Here is a 16180-nt window from a genome sequence, read left to right as displayed (position 1 = left end):
ATATTCTGGTTCAGTTAGGAAGGTTCCCTACACTTTTGTTGGGATTTCTAGCTGATTTTGGTCTTTTTATTTGACTGGACCACATGCTTGGGGAGAGCAAGAGAGGAAAGAAGGTTCTATAGAAACTAGAATGATCTGTTGTGAATTTCTATCCTATTCGTACAGTGATCATTTTTGGAAACCTCTTTTTCAGAGCATTAAAATGGGAGGTTTGGCAGCTGGGCAACTCGAACCAAACATCATATTGAGATCTGACAGTGTCATTCAATTCATTATGACCTAAAAAACACAAACTTTCAATGTGTTTGCCTGTTCTGTCTGGGGGCAAAGATTTCAAATATCAGTGTGATACCCAAGTGAGAAGGTTCCAGTGAATTGACTGTGGAAAGAGATTTAACCAGTTTCACGGCCTGAAAGAACATCACACCATTCACAGCAAGGAAAGACTGCACACGTGTTCTGTGTGTGGACGAGGATTCAACTGATCATTGGGTTGGATTGGATTGGATTTGTTTATTGTCACGTGTACCGAGATACAATGAAAAGTATTTTTCTGCGAGCAGCTCAACAGATCATTAAGTAAATGAAAAGAAATGGGAATAAAAGAAAATACATAACAGGGCAACACAAGGTACACAATGCAACTGTGTAAGCACCGGCATCGGATGAAGCATACAGAGGTGTAGTGTCAATGAGGTCAGTACATAAGAGGGTTGTTTAGGAGTCTGGTAACAGCGGGAAGAAGAGGACTTCTGGTGGTGGCTATGAAGGAGTAAGTCACACATTTGCTGGCTCCCACTCGAGTCAGCATTTTGGGCCTTTCCCCCCAATTTTCCACCGGACTTGAATTGTAAAACTGATGACAGAGGCAATTGTGTACTGAATTCCCACATTGGTGCATGGAGAGAAGGACTAGACATGCTCATCAAGGCAGAAACAGAAAGACAGAGAAGGCTTGGGCTGAAACTGCAGCGGGAGACAGCATAGCGGATGACCGGACCTCTGGTTTGTCAACCCAGCAGTCTCTGGAGCAGCTGATGCAAGTTATTCAGGAAGGCTTTGCTTAGCAGAAACTGGACAGCTTGGACCCGCTAAAAGTGTCAATTGAGCGGCTGGAGCTTAGATTGGACGCCCAAGATTGGGCGATCCAGAAGGTAGAGAAGGCACTGGCTGAGCAGGAGGAATATCAAACTGCGGTGGAGTTGGAGGTGGGGATGCTGAGAGACCAGCAGAAGAAGCCCCTGGAGGAGGTGGAGGACCAAGAGAACAGGTCTCGCCGGCAGAAATTGAGAATTGTTGGGCTCCCGGAGGGGTCTGAAGGAGCGGACGCTGGGGCATACATCACGGACATGTTTGAGAAGCTGCTGGGGGATGGGGCATTCCCCCGACCCTTGGAGGTGGACAGGGCTCACAGAGCGCTCGCGAGGAAGCCGTGAATGGGAGACCCCCTGAGGGCAATGGTCGTGAGATTCCACAGGTACTTGGATAAGGAGCGCATTCTACAGTGGGCCAAGCAGACACGAAGCTGTACGTGGGATAACAGTATCCTGCGGATCTATCAGGACCTGAGTGTGGAGGTGGAAAAGAGCAGGCTTCAACCAGATCAGGTCAATCCTTTTTAAGAAAAAGGTGAAGTTCAAACTGTTGTCTCCGGCCCATCTTTGGGTCATGCATGAGGAGCAGCACTTTTATTTTGAGTGGCCCAAGGATGCGCTGGACTTCGCGAATAGGAAAGGACTGGTGGTGGACCGAGAACTTTTGAACTTTGCTGCAATGTTCATGTTTTTTTTTTGGTTTTTCTGTTCTTTTTTTAAAAAAAGTTTCTTGTTTCTCGTTTTCTGGAAGCTGTTTGTAATGCATTTTGCATTGATTTGGGACCAGCGGTAGAGCTGAGTGAGTTAAGGTTTTCATTTGCACTGTTGGGGATGGAGGTGTGCTTGTTTAGATTTTGGTGTTTTCTGTCGGGCAATTGTGTGGGGATTGTATGACGTTGGAGTTTGTTTGTATGAGCAAGGGGAGGGTGGGGAGGGAACACTAGGTGGGAGACTATCCAGCGCCAGGGATGGGGGCCAATAAGCGAGCTGGGCGGGCTTGCTCACAAAAGCACAGTGGTGGGTGTGCATATGTTCGGTTTATTAAAGGGTTTGGGTTACAGAGTGTTGTTACTGGGGGGAGGGAGGGGGTGAATATTCTGCTGACGAAGGAGGGATTTGGGCTAAGGGACAGAGAGGAGGTTGGGGGTGGAGACTGTCTGGGGGCGGGCTGGTGGAGGTGCGGAGCATGGGCTGCAGGTGGGCCCAAAAAAGGGGATGGCTGATCGGTGAAAGGGGGGGGGGGCAATGTGCCCCCCAACTAGGTTGATCACCTGGAATGTTCGAGGGTTAAATGGGCCGTTCAAGAGGGCATGTGTGTTTGCGCATCTTAGGGGACTGAAGGTGGATGTGGTAATGTTGCGGGAGAGGCACCTTAGAGTAACTGATCAGATTAGATTGAGGAAAGGCTGGGTCAGTCAGGTCTTTCACTCGGGACTAGACTCAGAGACTGGAGGGGTTGCGATCCTGATCAATAAGCGGTTGGTGTTTGAGGCGGGTAGAATAGTCTCAGATGTGGGAGATCGGTACATTATGGTCCGTGGGAAACTGGAGGGGGTGCAGGTGGTATTAGTAAATATATACGTGCCAAATTGGGATGATGTGAAGTTTATAAAGAGGCCACTGAGGAAGATACCGGACCTGGACTCGCAAAGTTGGTCATGGGAGGGGACTTCAACATAGTTATTGACCCTGGCTTGGACCAGTCAAGCTCGAAAACGGGCAGAGTGCCAGCGATGGCAAAGGAACTAAAAGGGTTCATGGAGATTTGGGCAGCCGAGGGTGAAGGAGTTCTCCTTCTACTCACACGTGCATAGAGTGTACTCCCGGATTGATTTCTTTGTTTTTGAGTAGGTGAGTAAGGCCTTATTGACAGGGGTGGTGGACACGGGGTACTCGGCGATCACAGTCGCAGACCATGCTCCACACTGGGTTGACCTGCAGGTTAGTAAAGACAGTAACCAGCGCCTGCACTGGAGGTTGGATGTGGGACTTTTGGCCGACGAAGGGGTGTGCAAGCGGCTGAGGAAATGTATTCAGAATTACCTGCAGGTCAACGACACGGGGAAAATTTAAGCAGCGATGGTCTAGGAAGCAATGAAGGCAGTGGTCAGAGGGGAGCTGATCTTGTTACGGACCCAGAGGGAGAAGGTGGACAGGGCAGAGACGGGCCGACTGGTAAAGGAGATACTACAGATCAATAGGAGGTATACGGAGACCCCAGAGGCAGGGCTTTTAAGGGAATTGCAGAGGCTACATCGGAGTCTGGCTTGTTAACCACAGGGAGGGTGGTGGTGCAGCTGAGAAAGGCGAGGGGGGCGATCTCTGGGTATGGAGAGAAGGCCAGTAGAATGCGTGCACAGCAGCTTAGAAAGAGGGAGGCAGCCAGGGAGATAGGGAAAGTAAATGGCGGAGATGGGAACCTGGTTGGAGATTCAGCAGGGGTGAGTAAGGCGTTCAGGTATTTCTACAGTAGGCTGTATAGGTCAGAACCCCCTACGGGGCCGGAGAGGATGAGGCACTTCTTGGAGGGGCTGAATTTCCCAAAGGTGGACAGGGAGGTGGTAGAAGGGCTGGGGGCCCCGATCGGGCTGGAAGAGATAGTGGAGGGATTGAAGGCCATGCAGTCAGGTAAAGCCCTGGGGCCGGACGGGTACCCAGTGGAGTTTTATAAAAGGTTCTCTGGGATATTGGGGCCGGTGTTGTTGAGGATGTTCAATGAGATAAAGGAAAGAGGGGTGCTGCCCCCGATGTTGTCACAGGCCACGATTTCGCTGATCCTTAAGCGGGACAAGAACCCGGAGCTGTGTGGATCCTATAGGCCGACCTCCCTGTTGAATGTAGATGCCAAATTGCTGGCCAAAATTTTGTCCTCCGGGATTGAGGATTGAGTTCCTGACATTATTGGGGAGGGCCAGACGAGGTTTGTTAAGGGTAGGCAGTTGGTGGCCAATGTAAGAAGGTTGTTAAACGTGATCATGATTCCCCCGGAAGGTAGGGAGTTGGAGGTAGTGATCGCAATGGATGTAGAAAAGGCCTTTGATCAGGTCATCTTTGATGGGATTATCTGTGGGAGGTACTGGGACGGTTTGGATTTGGGCAGGGTTTTATTGACTGGGTCAGGTTGCTGTATAAGGCTCCTGTGGCAAGTGTATGGATGAATAGGACGACATCGGACTATTTTAGTCTGCACAGAGGGGCGAGACAGAGATGCCCCCTTTCCCCACTGTTGTTTGCGCTGGCAAAAGAGCCACTGGCGATTGCTCTGAAAGCCTCAAGGGGCTGGAAGGGGCTGTTCCGGGAGGGGGGGGGGGGGGCGTGGAGCACAGAGTCTCGCTCTATGCAGACGACCTGCTTCTGTATATATCGGACTCAATAGAGGGGATGGAAGAAATTATGAGTATTCTAGGGGAATTTAGCTGGTTTTCGGGGTACAAGTTAAATATGGGGAAAAGTGAGATGTTTGTGGTCCAGACAAGGGGACAGGAGAGGCGATTGGGGGAGCTGTCGTTTAGATTAGTAGGGGGAAGCTTTAGGTACTTAACCATCAAAGAGGCGCGGGAATGAGACCGGATGCATTAATTAAATTTGGCCCGGCGAGTAGACCAAATGAAGGATGATTTCCGAAAGTGGGACGCGGTTCCGTCGTCACTGGCTGGGAGGGTGCAGACGGTGAAGATGACAGTCCTCCCAAGATTCCTGTTCGCGTTTCAATGTCTCCCAATTTTTATTCCGCGGTCCTTTTTTAAACGGGTCAACAAAGTGATCACTGGCAAGACCCCACGAGTGAGGAAGGTAATACTTGAGCGGAGTCGGGGAGAGGGCGGGCTGGCGCTGCCAAATTTTAGTAACTATTACTGGGCAGCGAATATAGCCATGATCAGGAAGTGGGTGGTGGGGGAGGGGTGGGCATGGGAGCGTATGGAGGTGGCTTCATGCAAGGGCACCAGTCTGGGGGCATTGGTAACTGTGCCTCTGTCATTCCCATTGGCACGATACTCCACCAGCCCTGTGGTGGTGGTGGCCCTGAGAGTCTGGGGGCAATGGAGGAGACATGTGGGAGCAGAGGGAGCATCGGTCTGGTCCCCAATCTGTAATAATCAACGGTTTGCCCCGGGAAGTATGGATGGGGGGGTTGCGGATATGGCGGAGAGCAGGGATTGAGAGGATGGGGGATATGTTTATAGAGGAGAGCTTTCCGAGTATGAGGGCACTGGAGGAGAAGTTTGGGTTGGCGAGGGGATACGAATTCAGGTATCTGCAGGTGCGGGACTTCCTACGTAAAGAGGTGTCAACCTTCCTGCTCCTACCGCTAAGGGGAATTCAGGACAGGGTAGTTTCCAGAGGGTGGGTAGGTGAAGGGAGCGTCTCTGACATTTACAAGGAACTTATGGGGTCAGAGGAGATGCAGACCAAGGAGCTGAAGCGCAAGTGGGAGAAGGAGCTAGGAGGAGAGATAGAGGATGGTCTATGGGCAGACACGTTGAGTAGAATCAACGCGTCCACAACATGTGCCAGGCTCAGCCTGATACAATTCAAGTTCGTTCAGTCGGGCTCACATGACAGTGGCCCGGATGAGCAGATTTCTGGGGTGGGAGACAGGTGTGCAAAATGTGCGGGAGGACCAGCAAACCATGTCCACATGTTCTGGACATGTCTGAAGCTTAGGGTATTTTGGCAGGGGTTTGCAGATGCTATGTCCACGGTGTTTAAAACAAGGGTGGCATTGAGTCCAGAGGGGGCGATTTTCGGAATGTCAGAAGACCCAGGAATCCAGAAGGAGAAAGAGGCAGACGTTCTGGCCTTTGCTTCCCTGGTTGCCCGGAAACGGATATTATTAGCTTGGAGGGACTCAAAGCCCCCGAAGTCAGAGACCTGGCTATCGGACATGGCTAGCTTCCTGTTTGGAGAAAATCAAGTTCGCCTTGAGAGGGTCTATGTTAGGGTTCACCCGGAGGTGGCAACCGTTCGTCGACTTCTTCGTGGAAAATTGATCACCAGCAGAAGGTTGGGGGGGGGGGGGGGGGGGGTTAGTTTAGCTTAAAGTAGGGGGTTATTAAAGGTGGGACCTGTAAGGGCGGGTGACGGCTTTTGCACTATGTATATAGTTTCATGTACATTGTTTATTTTGTTGTTACAACACCAAAAAATACCTCAAGAAAATGTTTATTTAAAAAAAACAGCGGGAAGGAGCTGTTTTTGAGTCTCTCCGTGCGTGTTCTCAGCCTTCTGTATCTCCTGCCCGATGGAAGATGTTGGAAGAGTGAGTAAGCCGGGTGGGAGGGGTCTTTGATTATGCTGCCCGCTTTCCCCAGGCCATGAGAGGTGTAGATGGAGTCAATAGATGGGAGGCAGGTTTGTGTGATGGACTGAGCTATGTTCACGACTCTCTGAAGTTTCTTGCGATCTTGGGCCGAGCAGTTCCCATACAAGGCTGTGATGCAGCCAGATAGGATGCTTTCTATGGTGCATCTGCAAAGGTTGGCAAGACTAAATGTGGACATGCTGAATTTCCTTAGTTTCCTGAGGAAGTTTAGGCGCTGTTGTGCTTTCTTGGTGGTAGCATCAACATGGGTGGACCAGGACAGATTTTTTGAGATGTGCACCCATCGGAATTTGAAACTGCTAACCATCTCCACCTCGGCCCCGTTGATGCTGACAGGGGTGTGTGTACAGTACTTTGCTTCCTGCAGTCAATGACCAGCTCTTTAGTTTTGCTGGCATTGAGGGATAGACTGTTGGTTTTGGAGCTTTGATATGAGCTTGGCTGGGATTATGGTGTTGAAGGCGGATATGTAGTAAATAAATAGGAGTCTGATGTCAGAGTCCTTGCTGTCGAGATGCTCTAGGGATGAGTGTAGGGCCAGAGAAATGGCATCTGCTGTGGACCGGTTGTGGCGGTATGCGAATTGCAGTGGATCAAGGCGTTCTGGGAGTATGGAGGTGATGCGCTTCATGATCAACCTATCGAAGTACTTCATTATGACTGAAGTCAGGGCCACCGGATGGTAGTCGTTGAGGCACGCTGCCTGGTTCTTCTTTGGCACCGGTGTATGATGGTGGTCTTCTTGAAGCCAATCTGGACAGACACAAGGACACTGGCACCATGGAGAAACCATGGAAATGTGGGGATTGTGGGAAGAGATTCAGATCCCTGTCTGTGCTGGAAATTCATCAATGGAGTCACACCGGGGGAGGCCATTCATCTGCTCAGAATGTGGTCAAGGATTCACTCAGCTATCCAACTTACATAAACACCAGAGAACTCGCACCAGCGAGAAACTGTTCATCTGCTCTATTTGTGAGAAGGGATTGTCAACTAACTGACCTCAGTTCAAACCGACTTCTTCACTCTGACTTGAGGCCGTTTAAATGCTCCAGCTGGGAAAAGAGCTTTAAAAGTAACAAGCTTTTGCTGACTCACCGGCGAATTCAAAGTGGGGAGAGGCTATTCACCTGCTCCGTGTGCGGGAAGTGACTCACTCATTTAGCCTACTGAAACACCACTGAATTCACACCGGGGAGAGACCATTCACCTGCTCCGTGTCTGGGAAGGGATTCGCTCAATCATTCAGCCTGCTGAAACACCAGATTACACCGGGAAGAGACCATTCACTGCTCTGTGTGTGGGGAGAGATTCACTCAGTCATCCACCCTGCTGAATCACCAGTGGGTTCACACTGGGGAGAGACCATTCATTTGCTTCATGTGTGAGAAGCGATTCACTCAGTTATCCCAGTTTCAGAGGCGGTGTATAGGGGAGATGGTGGCGTAGTGGTCTTGTCGCTGGACTAATGATCCAGATACCCAGGATAATGACCTGTGGACCTGGATTCGAAGATGATTGGGCCTAGGACACTACCCTGAGGGACTCCTGCAGTGATGTCCTGGAGCTGAGATGATTGACCTCCAAACACCACGACCAATTTCCTTTGTGCCAGATATGACTCCAGTAAGTGGAGAGTTTTTCCCCTGATTCCCATTGACTCCAGTTTACCTAGGGCTCCTTGATGCCATACTCTATCAAATACTGCCTTGATGTCAAGGGCAGTTATTCTCACCTCTCACATTCAGCTCTTGTGTCCATGTTTGAACCAAGGTTGCAATGAGGTTAGGAGCAGATTGACCCTGGCGGAACCCAAACCGAGCATCCGAGAGAAGGGTATTACTGAGTAAGTGCCACTTGATCGCACTACTGATGACTCCTTCCATCACTTTGCTGATCATGGAGAGTAGATTGACAGTGTGATAATTGGCTGGGTTGCATTTGTCATGTTGTGTACAGGACACGCCTGGGCAATTTTCGACAGTGTAGATGCCAGTGTTCTAGCTGTGCTGGGACAGCTTGGCTAGGGGTGCGGCAAGTTCAGGAGCACAAGTTATCAGTACTATTGTCCCTACATTGTCAGAGCCTAAAGCCTTTGCAGTATCCAGTGCCTTCAGCCGTTTCTTCATATCACGTGGAGTGAATTTCTCGACTGAAGACTGACATCTGTAATGCTGGTGACCTCCGAAAGAGACTGAGATGGATCATCCAGTCGGTACTTCTGGCTGATGATTGTTGCAAATACCTCAGCCTTGCCTTTTGCACATATGTGCTTGGCTCCTCCATCATTGAGGATGGGGATATTTGTGGAGCCTCCTCCTCCAGTGAATTGTTTAATTGTCCACAACCATACGTGACTGGATGTGGCAGAACTGCAGAGTTTGGATCTGATGTGTTCGTTATGGAACCGTTTAGCTCTGTCTATTACTTGCTGCTTATGCTGTTTGGCACACAAGACGTCCTGTGTTGTAGCTTCACCAGATTGACACCTCATTTTTTGGTATGTCTAATGTTGTTCCTGGCATGTTCTCCTGCACTCTTCATAGAATCAGTGTTGATCCCCTGGCTTGGTGGTAATGGTAGAGTGGTGGCCATGAGGGTGGCAGGTTGTGGTTGAATACAATTCTGCTGCTGCTGATGGCCCACATAGCCTCCTAGATGCCCAGTTTTGAGTTTCAAGATCTGTTCGAAGTCTATCCCATTTAGCACAGTGGTAGTGCCACACAACACGATGGAGATAATATCCTCAATGTGAAGACGGGACTTTGTCACCACAAGGACTGTGCGGTGGCCACTTCTACTGATACTGTCATGGACAGATGCATCTGCAGCAGGCAGATTGGTGAGGATGAGGTCAAGTATGCTTTTCCCTCTTGTTGGTCCCCTCACCACCTGCTGCAGTCCCAGTCTAGCGGCTATGTCCTTTAGGGCCCGGCCAGCTCGGTCTGTGGTGGTACTACCAAGACACTCTTAGTGATGGACATTGAAGTACCCTTCCCAGAGCATAATCTGCTCCCTTGCCACCCTCAGTGCTTCCTCCAAGTGGTGTTCAACATGGAGGCGTACATCATTCATCAGCGGATGGTGGCCGGTACATTGTAATCAGCGGATGGTGGCCGGTACATTGCCCATATTTAACCTGAAGCCGTGGGACTTCATGTTGTCTTCATGTTCTCAACAGAGCCCATGTTGAGGACTCCTAGGGCATCTCCTTCCTGAATGTATACCACTGTGCCGCTGCCTCTGCTGGATCTGTCCGACCGGTGAAACAGGACATACCCAGGAATGGTAACAGTGCTGTCTGGAACATTGTCTGTAAGGTATGATTCTGTGAGTATGACTATGTCAGGTTGTTGCTTAACTAGTCTGTGAGGCAGCTCTGCCAAGTTAAAGATAGTGTTAAACTCAAAGTCAAAACGTATCTTGGCAAATATATTCCCAGAGGTTTGGGGAAGTTTTCAGAAAAAAAACAGTAGATGAGCAAAAACAGGGAGGACATATACCATGAGGATAAACTAGGAAGTAATATAGAAATGGACAGCAAGAGTTTCCTTAAATTCTTAAAAATGAAGAGAGGCACTGAAGTGGACGTCGGTTCCTGAGAGAATGAGACTGCGGAAAGAATAATGGGGAGTCAGGAAATGGCAGAGGAGTTAAATAAATACTGTGAGTCAGTCTTCACGGTAGGAGACAGGAATAGCATTCCACAAATACTAAATAATCAAAGGCAAAAGGGGAAGGCAATAAACACAATAACTAGACCGGAGAAAAAGTATTCTGGAAACGAATGGAGCAAAAGTCTGCTATGTTCCTGGCCTGATGGGTTGCATCCCAGGATAGTAAAGGAAGTAGCTGCAGAGATAGTGGATGTCCTGGTCAAATTCTTGACAAGTCCCGAAGGATTGGAAAACTGCTAATGCAACATCGTTATTTAATAAAGGAGGGAGACAAAAAACAATAACGATAGGCCAATAAACTTAACATCTGTCATCGGGAAAATGTTAAGAGCCCATTATAAAGGATGTAATAGCAGAACATTTTGAAAAGCATAATATCATCAAACAGAGTCAGCATGGCTTCATGAAGGGGAAATCATGTTTGAAACATTTTTAGAAATTTTTGAGGTGGTAACAAGCAGGATAGATGATGGGGAGCCAGTAGATCTAGTACACTTGGATTTCCAAAAAGTGTTTGATAAGGTACCACACAACCGGCTACATAATAAGATAAGAGCTCATAGTGTTGGGAAACTGACCATGATAATGCACGTTCTCCCCGTGTCTCCGTGGGTTTCCTCCAGGTGCTCTGGTTTCCTCCCACAAGTCCCGAAGACGTGGTTGTTAGGTGAATTGGACATTCTGAATTCTCCCTCAGTGTACCCGAACAGGCGTTGGTGTGTGGCGACCAGGGGGTTTTCACAGTAACTTCATTGCAATGTTAATGGAAGCCTACTTGTGACAATAATTATTACTATTATAAAAGACAGGAAATTGGGATAAGGGGGCATTTTCAGAATGGCAACGTAACTAGCGGAGTGCCGCTGGGATCCATACTGGGGCCACAGTTATTTACCATATATATTAATGACTTGGACGAGGGAAGCGAATGCACTTTTGCAAACTTTGTGGATGACACAAAAATAGGTGGGAAGTCTACACACGGCTATAAACAGGTTAGTTGAGTGGGCAAAAACTTGAGAAATGGAATATAATGTAGGAAACCGAAAATGTATGCACTTTGATGGGAAGAATAAAGGAGTTGAATATTATTCAAAGTGAGAAAGACTACAGAAAACTGCAGCACAGAGGGGCCTGGGGGTCCTCGGGCATAAATCACAAAAGCTAGCGTGCAGGTTCAGCAGGTCATTGGGAAGGTAAATGGAAGGTTGGCCTTTATTTCAAAGGGAATGCAGCATAAAAATAGAGAAGTCCAGCTGGAATTATACAAGGCAATAGTTAGACCACACTTGGAATACTGTGAACAACATTAGTCCCCTTTCCTGAGGAAAGATATGCGGGCATTGGAGACAGTCAAGAGAAGGTTCACTAGGTTAGAACATAGAACATAGAAAAATACAGCACAGAACAGGCCCTTCGGCCCACGATATTGTGCCGAACCTTTGTCCTAGATTAATCATAGATTATCATAGAATTTACAGTGCAGACGGAGGCCACTCAGCCCATCGTGTCTGCACCGGCTCTTGGAAAGAGCACCCTACCCAAGGTCAACACCTCCACCCTATCGCCATAACCCAGTAACCCACCCAACACTAAGGGCAATTTTGGACACTAAGGGCAATTTATCATGGCCAATCCACCTAACCTGCACATCTTTGGACTGTGGGAGGAAACCGGAGCACCCGGAGGAAACCCACGCACACACGGGGAGGCGGGGCAGACTCTGCACAGACAGTGACCCAAGCCGTAATCGAACCTGGGACCCTGGAGCTGAGGAGCTATTGTGCTATCCACAATGCTTCCGTGCTGCCCTTAAGAACAAATTAATCTACACTGTATCATTCTACCATGATCCATGTACCTGTCCAATAGCCGCTTGAAGGTTCCTAATGTTTCCGACTCAACTACTTCCACAGGCAGTGCATTCCATGCCCCCACTACTCTCTGGGTAAAGAACCTACCTCTGACATCCCCCCTATGTCTTCCACCATTCACCTTAAATTTATGTCCCCTTGTAATGGTTTGTTCCACCCGGGGAAATGGTCTCTGACTGACTACTCTATCTATTCCCCTGATCATCTTATAAACCTCTATCAAGTCACCCCTCATCCTTCTCCGTTCTAATGAGTAAAGGCCTAGCACCCTCAACCTTTCCTCGTATGACATACTCTCCATTCCAGGCAACATCCTGGTAAATCTCCTTTGCACCTTTTCCAAAGCTTCCACATCCTTCCTAAAATGAGGTGACCAGAACTGTACACAGTACTCCAAATTTGGCCTTACCAAAGTTTTGTACAGCTGCATCATCACCGCACGGCTCTTAAATTCAATCCCTCTGTTAATGAACGCTAGCACACCATAGGCCTTCTTCACAGCTCTATCCACTTGAGTGGCAACTTTCAAAGATTATGAACATAGACCCCAAGATCTCTGCTCCCCTACATTGCCAAGAACCCTACCGTTAACCCTGTATTCCGCATTCATATTTGTCCTTCCAAAATGGGCAACCTCACACTTTTCAGGGTTAAACTACATCTGCCACTTCTCAGCCCAGCTCTGCATCCTATCTATGTCAATTTGCAGCCGACAACAGCCCTCCTCATGATACACAACTCCACCAATCTTCATATCGTCTGCAAATTTACTGACCCACCCTTCAACTCCCTCATCCAAGTCATTAATGAAAATCACAAACAGCAGAGGACCCAGAACTGATCCCTGCGGTATGCCACTGGCAACTGGGATCCAGGCTGAATATTTGCCATCCACCACCACTCTCTGACTTCCAGCGGTTAGCCAGTTCATTATGCAACTGGCCAAATTTCCCGCTATCCCATGCCTCCTTACTTTCTGCATAAGCCTACCATGAGGAAACTTATCAAATGCCATACTAAAATCCATGTACACTACATGCACTGCTTTACCTTCATCCACATGCTTGGTCATCTCCTCAAATAATTCAATAAGGCTTGTAAGGCAAGAACTACCCCTCACAAATCCGTGCTGACTATCCCTAATCAAGCAGTGTCTTTCCAGATGCTCAGAAATCCTATCCCTCAATACACCTTCCATTACTTTGCCTACCACTGAAGTAAGACTAACTGGCCTGTAATTGCCAGTGTTATCCCTATTCCCGTTTTTGAACAGGGGCACGGCATTCGCCACTCTCCAATCCCCTGGTACCACCCCTGTTGACAGTGAGGACGAAAAGATCATTGTCAATGGCTCTGCAATTTAATCTCTTGCTTCCCATAGAATCCTTGGATATATCCCGTCAGGCCCGGGGGACTTGTTTATCCTCAAGTTTTTCAAAATGCCCAACACATCTTCCTTCCCAACAAGTATTTCCTCGAGCTTACCAATCTGTTTCACACTGTCCTCTCCAACAATATGGCCCCTCTCATTTGTAAATACTGAAAAAAGTACTCGTTCAAGACCTCTCCTATCTCTTCAGACTCAATACACAATCTCCCGCTACTATCCTTGATCAGACCTACCCTCGCTCTAGTCATTCTCATATTTCTCACATATGTGTAAAACATCTTGGGGTTTTCCTTGATCCTACCCGCCAAAGATTGTTCGTGCCCTCTCTTAGTTCTCCTAATCCCTTTCTTCAGTTCCCTCCTGGCTATCTTGTATCCCTCCAGCGCCCTGTCTGAACCTTGTTTCCTCAGCCTTACATAAGTCTCCTTCTTCCTCTTGACAAGACAGTCAACCTCTCTTGTCAACCATGGTTTCCTCACTCGACCATCTCTTCCCTGCCTGACAGGGACATACATATCAAGGACACGTAGTACCTTTTCCTTGAACAAGTTCCACATTTCACTTCTGTCCTTCCCTGACAGCCTATGTTTCCAACTTATGCACTTCAGTTCTTGTCTGACAACATCGTATTTACCCTTCCCCCAATTGTAAACCTTGCCCTGTTGCACGCACCTATCCCTCTCCATTACTACAGTGAAAGTCACAGAATTGTGGTCACTATCTCCAAAATGCTCCCCCACTATTAAATCTGCCACTTGCCCTGGTTCATTACCAAGTACCAAATCCAATATGGCCTCCCCTCTGGTCGGACAATCTACGTACTGTGTTAGAAAAGCTTCCTGGACACACTGCACAAACACCACCCCATCCAAACTATTTGATCTAAAGAGTTTCCACTCAATGTTTGGGAAGTTGAAGTCACCCATGACTATTACCCTGTGACTTCTGCACCTTTCCAAAATCCGTTTCCCAATCTGTTCCTCCACATCTCTGCTACTATTGGGGGGCATATAGAAAACTCCCAACAAGGTGACTGCTCCTTTCCTATTTCTGACTTCAACCCATACTACCTCAGTAGGTAGATACTCCTCGAACTGCCTTTCTGCAGCTGTTATACTATCTCTAATTAACAATGCCAGCCCCCCCCCCCCCACCTCTTTTACCACCCTCCCGAATCTTATTGAAACATCGAGAACCAGGGACCTCCAACAACCATTTCTGCCCCTCTTCTATCCAAGTTTCCGTGATGGCCACCACATCGTAGTCCCAAGTACCGATCCATGCCTGAACTTCACCCACCTTATTCCTGATGCTTCTTGCGTTGAAGTATACACACTTCAACCCATCTCCGTGCCTGCAAGTACTCTCCTTTGTCAGTGTTCCCTTCCCCACTGCCTCACTACACGCTTTGGCGTCCTGAATATCGGCTAACTTAGTTGCTGGACTACAAATCCGGTTCCCATTCCCCTGCCAAATTAGTTTAAACCCTCCCGAAGAGTACTAGAAAACCTCCCTCCCAGGATATTGGTGCCCCTCTGGTTCAGATGCAACCCGTCCCGCTTGTACAGGTCCCACCTTCCCCAGAATGCGCTCCAATTATCCAAATACCTGAAGCCCTCCCTCTTAGACCATTCCTGCAGCCACGTGTTCAACTGCACTCTCTCCCTATTCCTAGCCTCGCTATCACGTTGCACCGGCAACAAACCAGAGATGACAACTCTGTCTGTCCTGGCTTTTAACTTCCAGCCTAACACCCTAAACTTGTTTATCACCTCCACACCCCTTTTCCTACCTACGTCATTGGTACCAATGTGCACCACGACTTATGGCTGCTCCCCCTCCCCCTTAAGGATCCTGAAGACATGATCCGAGACATCCCTGGCCCTGGCAACCAGGAGGCAACATACCTTCCGGGAGTCTCGCTCGCGACCACAGAATCTCCTATCTATTCCCCTCACCATTGAATCTCCTATTACTATTGCTTTTCCATTCTCCCCCCTTCCCTTCTGAGCCCCAGAGTCAGACTCAGTGCCAGAGACCTGGCCGCTAGGGCCTTCCCCCGGTAGGTCATCCCCCCCCAACAGCATCCAAAACGGTATACTTGTTTTGAAGGGGAACGGCCACGAGGGATCCCTGCACTGTCTGACTGTTTGTTTTCTTTCCCCTGACTGTAACCCAGCTACTCTTGTCCTATACCTTGGGCGTGGTTACCTCTCTGTAACTCATCTCTATAACCCCCTCTGCCTCCCGGATGATCCGAAGTTCATCCAGCTCCAGTTCCCTAACACGGTCTCTAAGGAGCTGGAGTTGGGTGCATTTCCCGCAGGTATAGTCAGCGGGGACACTGGTGGTATCCCTCACCACCCACATCCTACAGGAGGAGCATGCAACTGGCCTAGCCTCCATCCCCTCTTACCTTACAGAATATAGCTGCCCTGTGGACCAACTGGACCTCCGCCCTCCGACTCTGCTCCCAGTCAGTTGCACTCTCTGTAAACTCCTGGCTCCCTTCTCGCTCTTTGAGGAAATGTAGGAAACAAAATGAAAGGAGCACCTTACTCCCTCCTCACCCAGCTCCCTCAGTCACCAAACTCTCACTATGGCACTCAAATGCACCAAATTCAGCACTCAGTGAAAACAAAGTCTGCACTGTCGGTGGATCACTTTTATACTGTGAATCTAGCCTCTGAAAACTGGCCTAATCCAATTAACTAAAGGTTCGTCCCGGATATGGAGAGATTTTCTGATTAGAAGAGGTTGAGTTGTTTGGGCCTGTACTCATTGGAGTTGAGACGAATGAGAGGTGACCTTTTTGAGACATA

At 48.6% G+C, this 16180-nt stretch overlaps 1 long non-coding RNA gene across 1 annotated transcript in view; it reads left to right on the top strand.

The window, feature by feature from the left end:
- The window catches only part of LOC140418809 (uncharacterized), a 34420-nt gene that overhangs the window by 15504 nt on the left and 2736 nt on the right, over positions 1-16180 (top strand). Inside the window, exon 3 of the long non-coding RNA XR_011945349.1 lies at positions 9599-9747. This is a non-coding gene — a long non-coding RNA (uncharacterized lncRNA). The remainder of the gene's footprint in view (positions 1-9598; positions 9748-16180) is intronic.

The sequence above is a fragment of the Scyliorhinus torazame genome, chromosome 5 (genome assembly GCF_047496885.1).
Source record: "Scyliorhinus torazame isolate Kashiwa2021f chromosome 5, sScyTor2.1, whole genome shotgun sequence".
In the NCBI taxonomy this organism is placed as follows: domain Eukaryota; kingdom Metazoa; phylum Chordata; class Chondrichthyes; order Carcharhiniformes; family Scyliorhinidae; genus Scyliorhinus; species Scyliorhinus torazame.
This window is presented reverse-complemented; position numbering and strand designations above follow the sequence as displayed.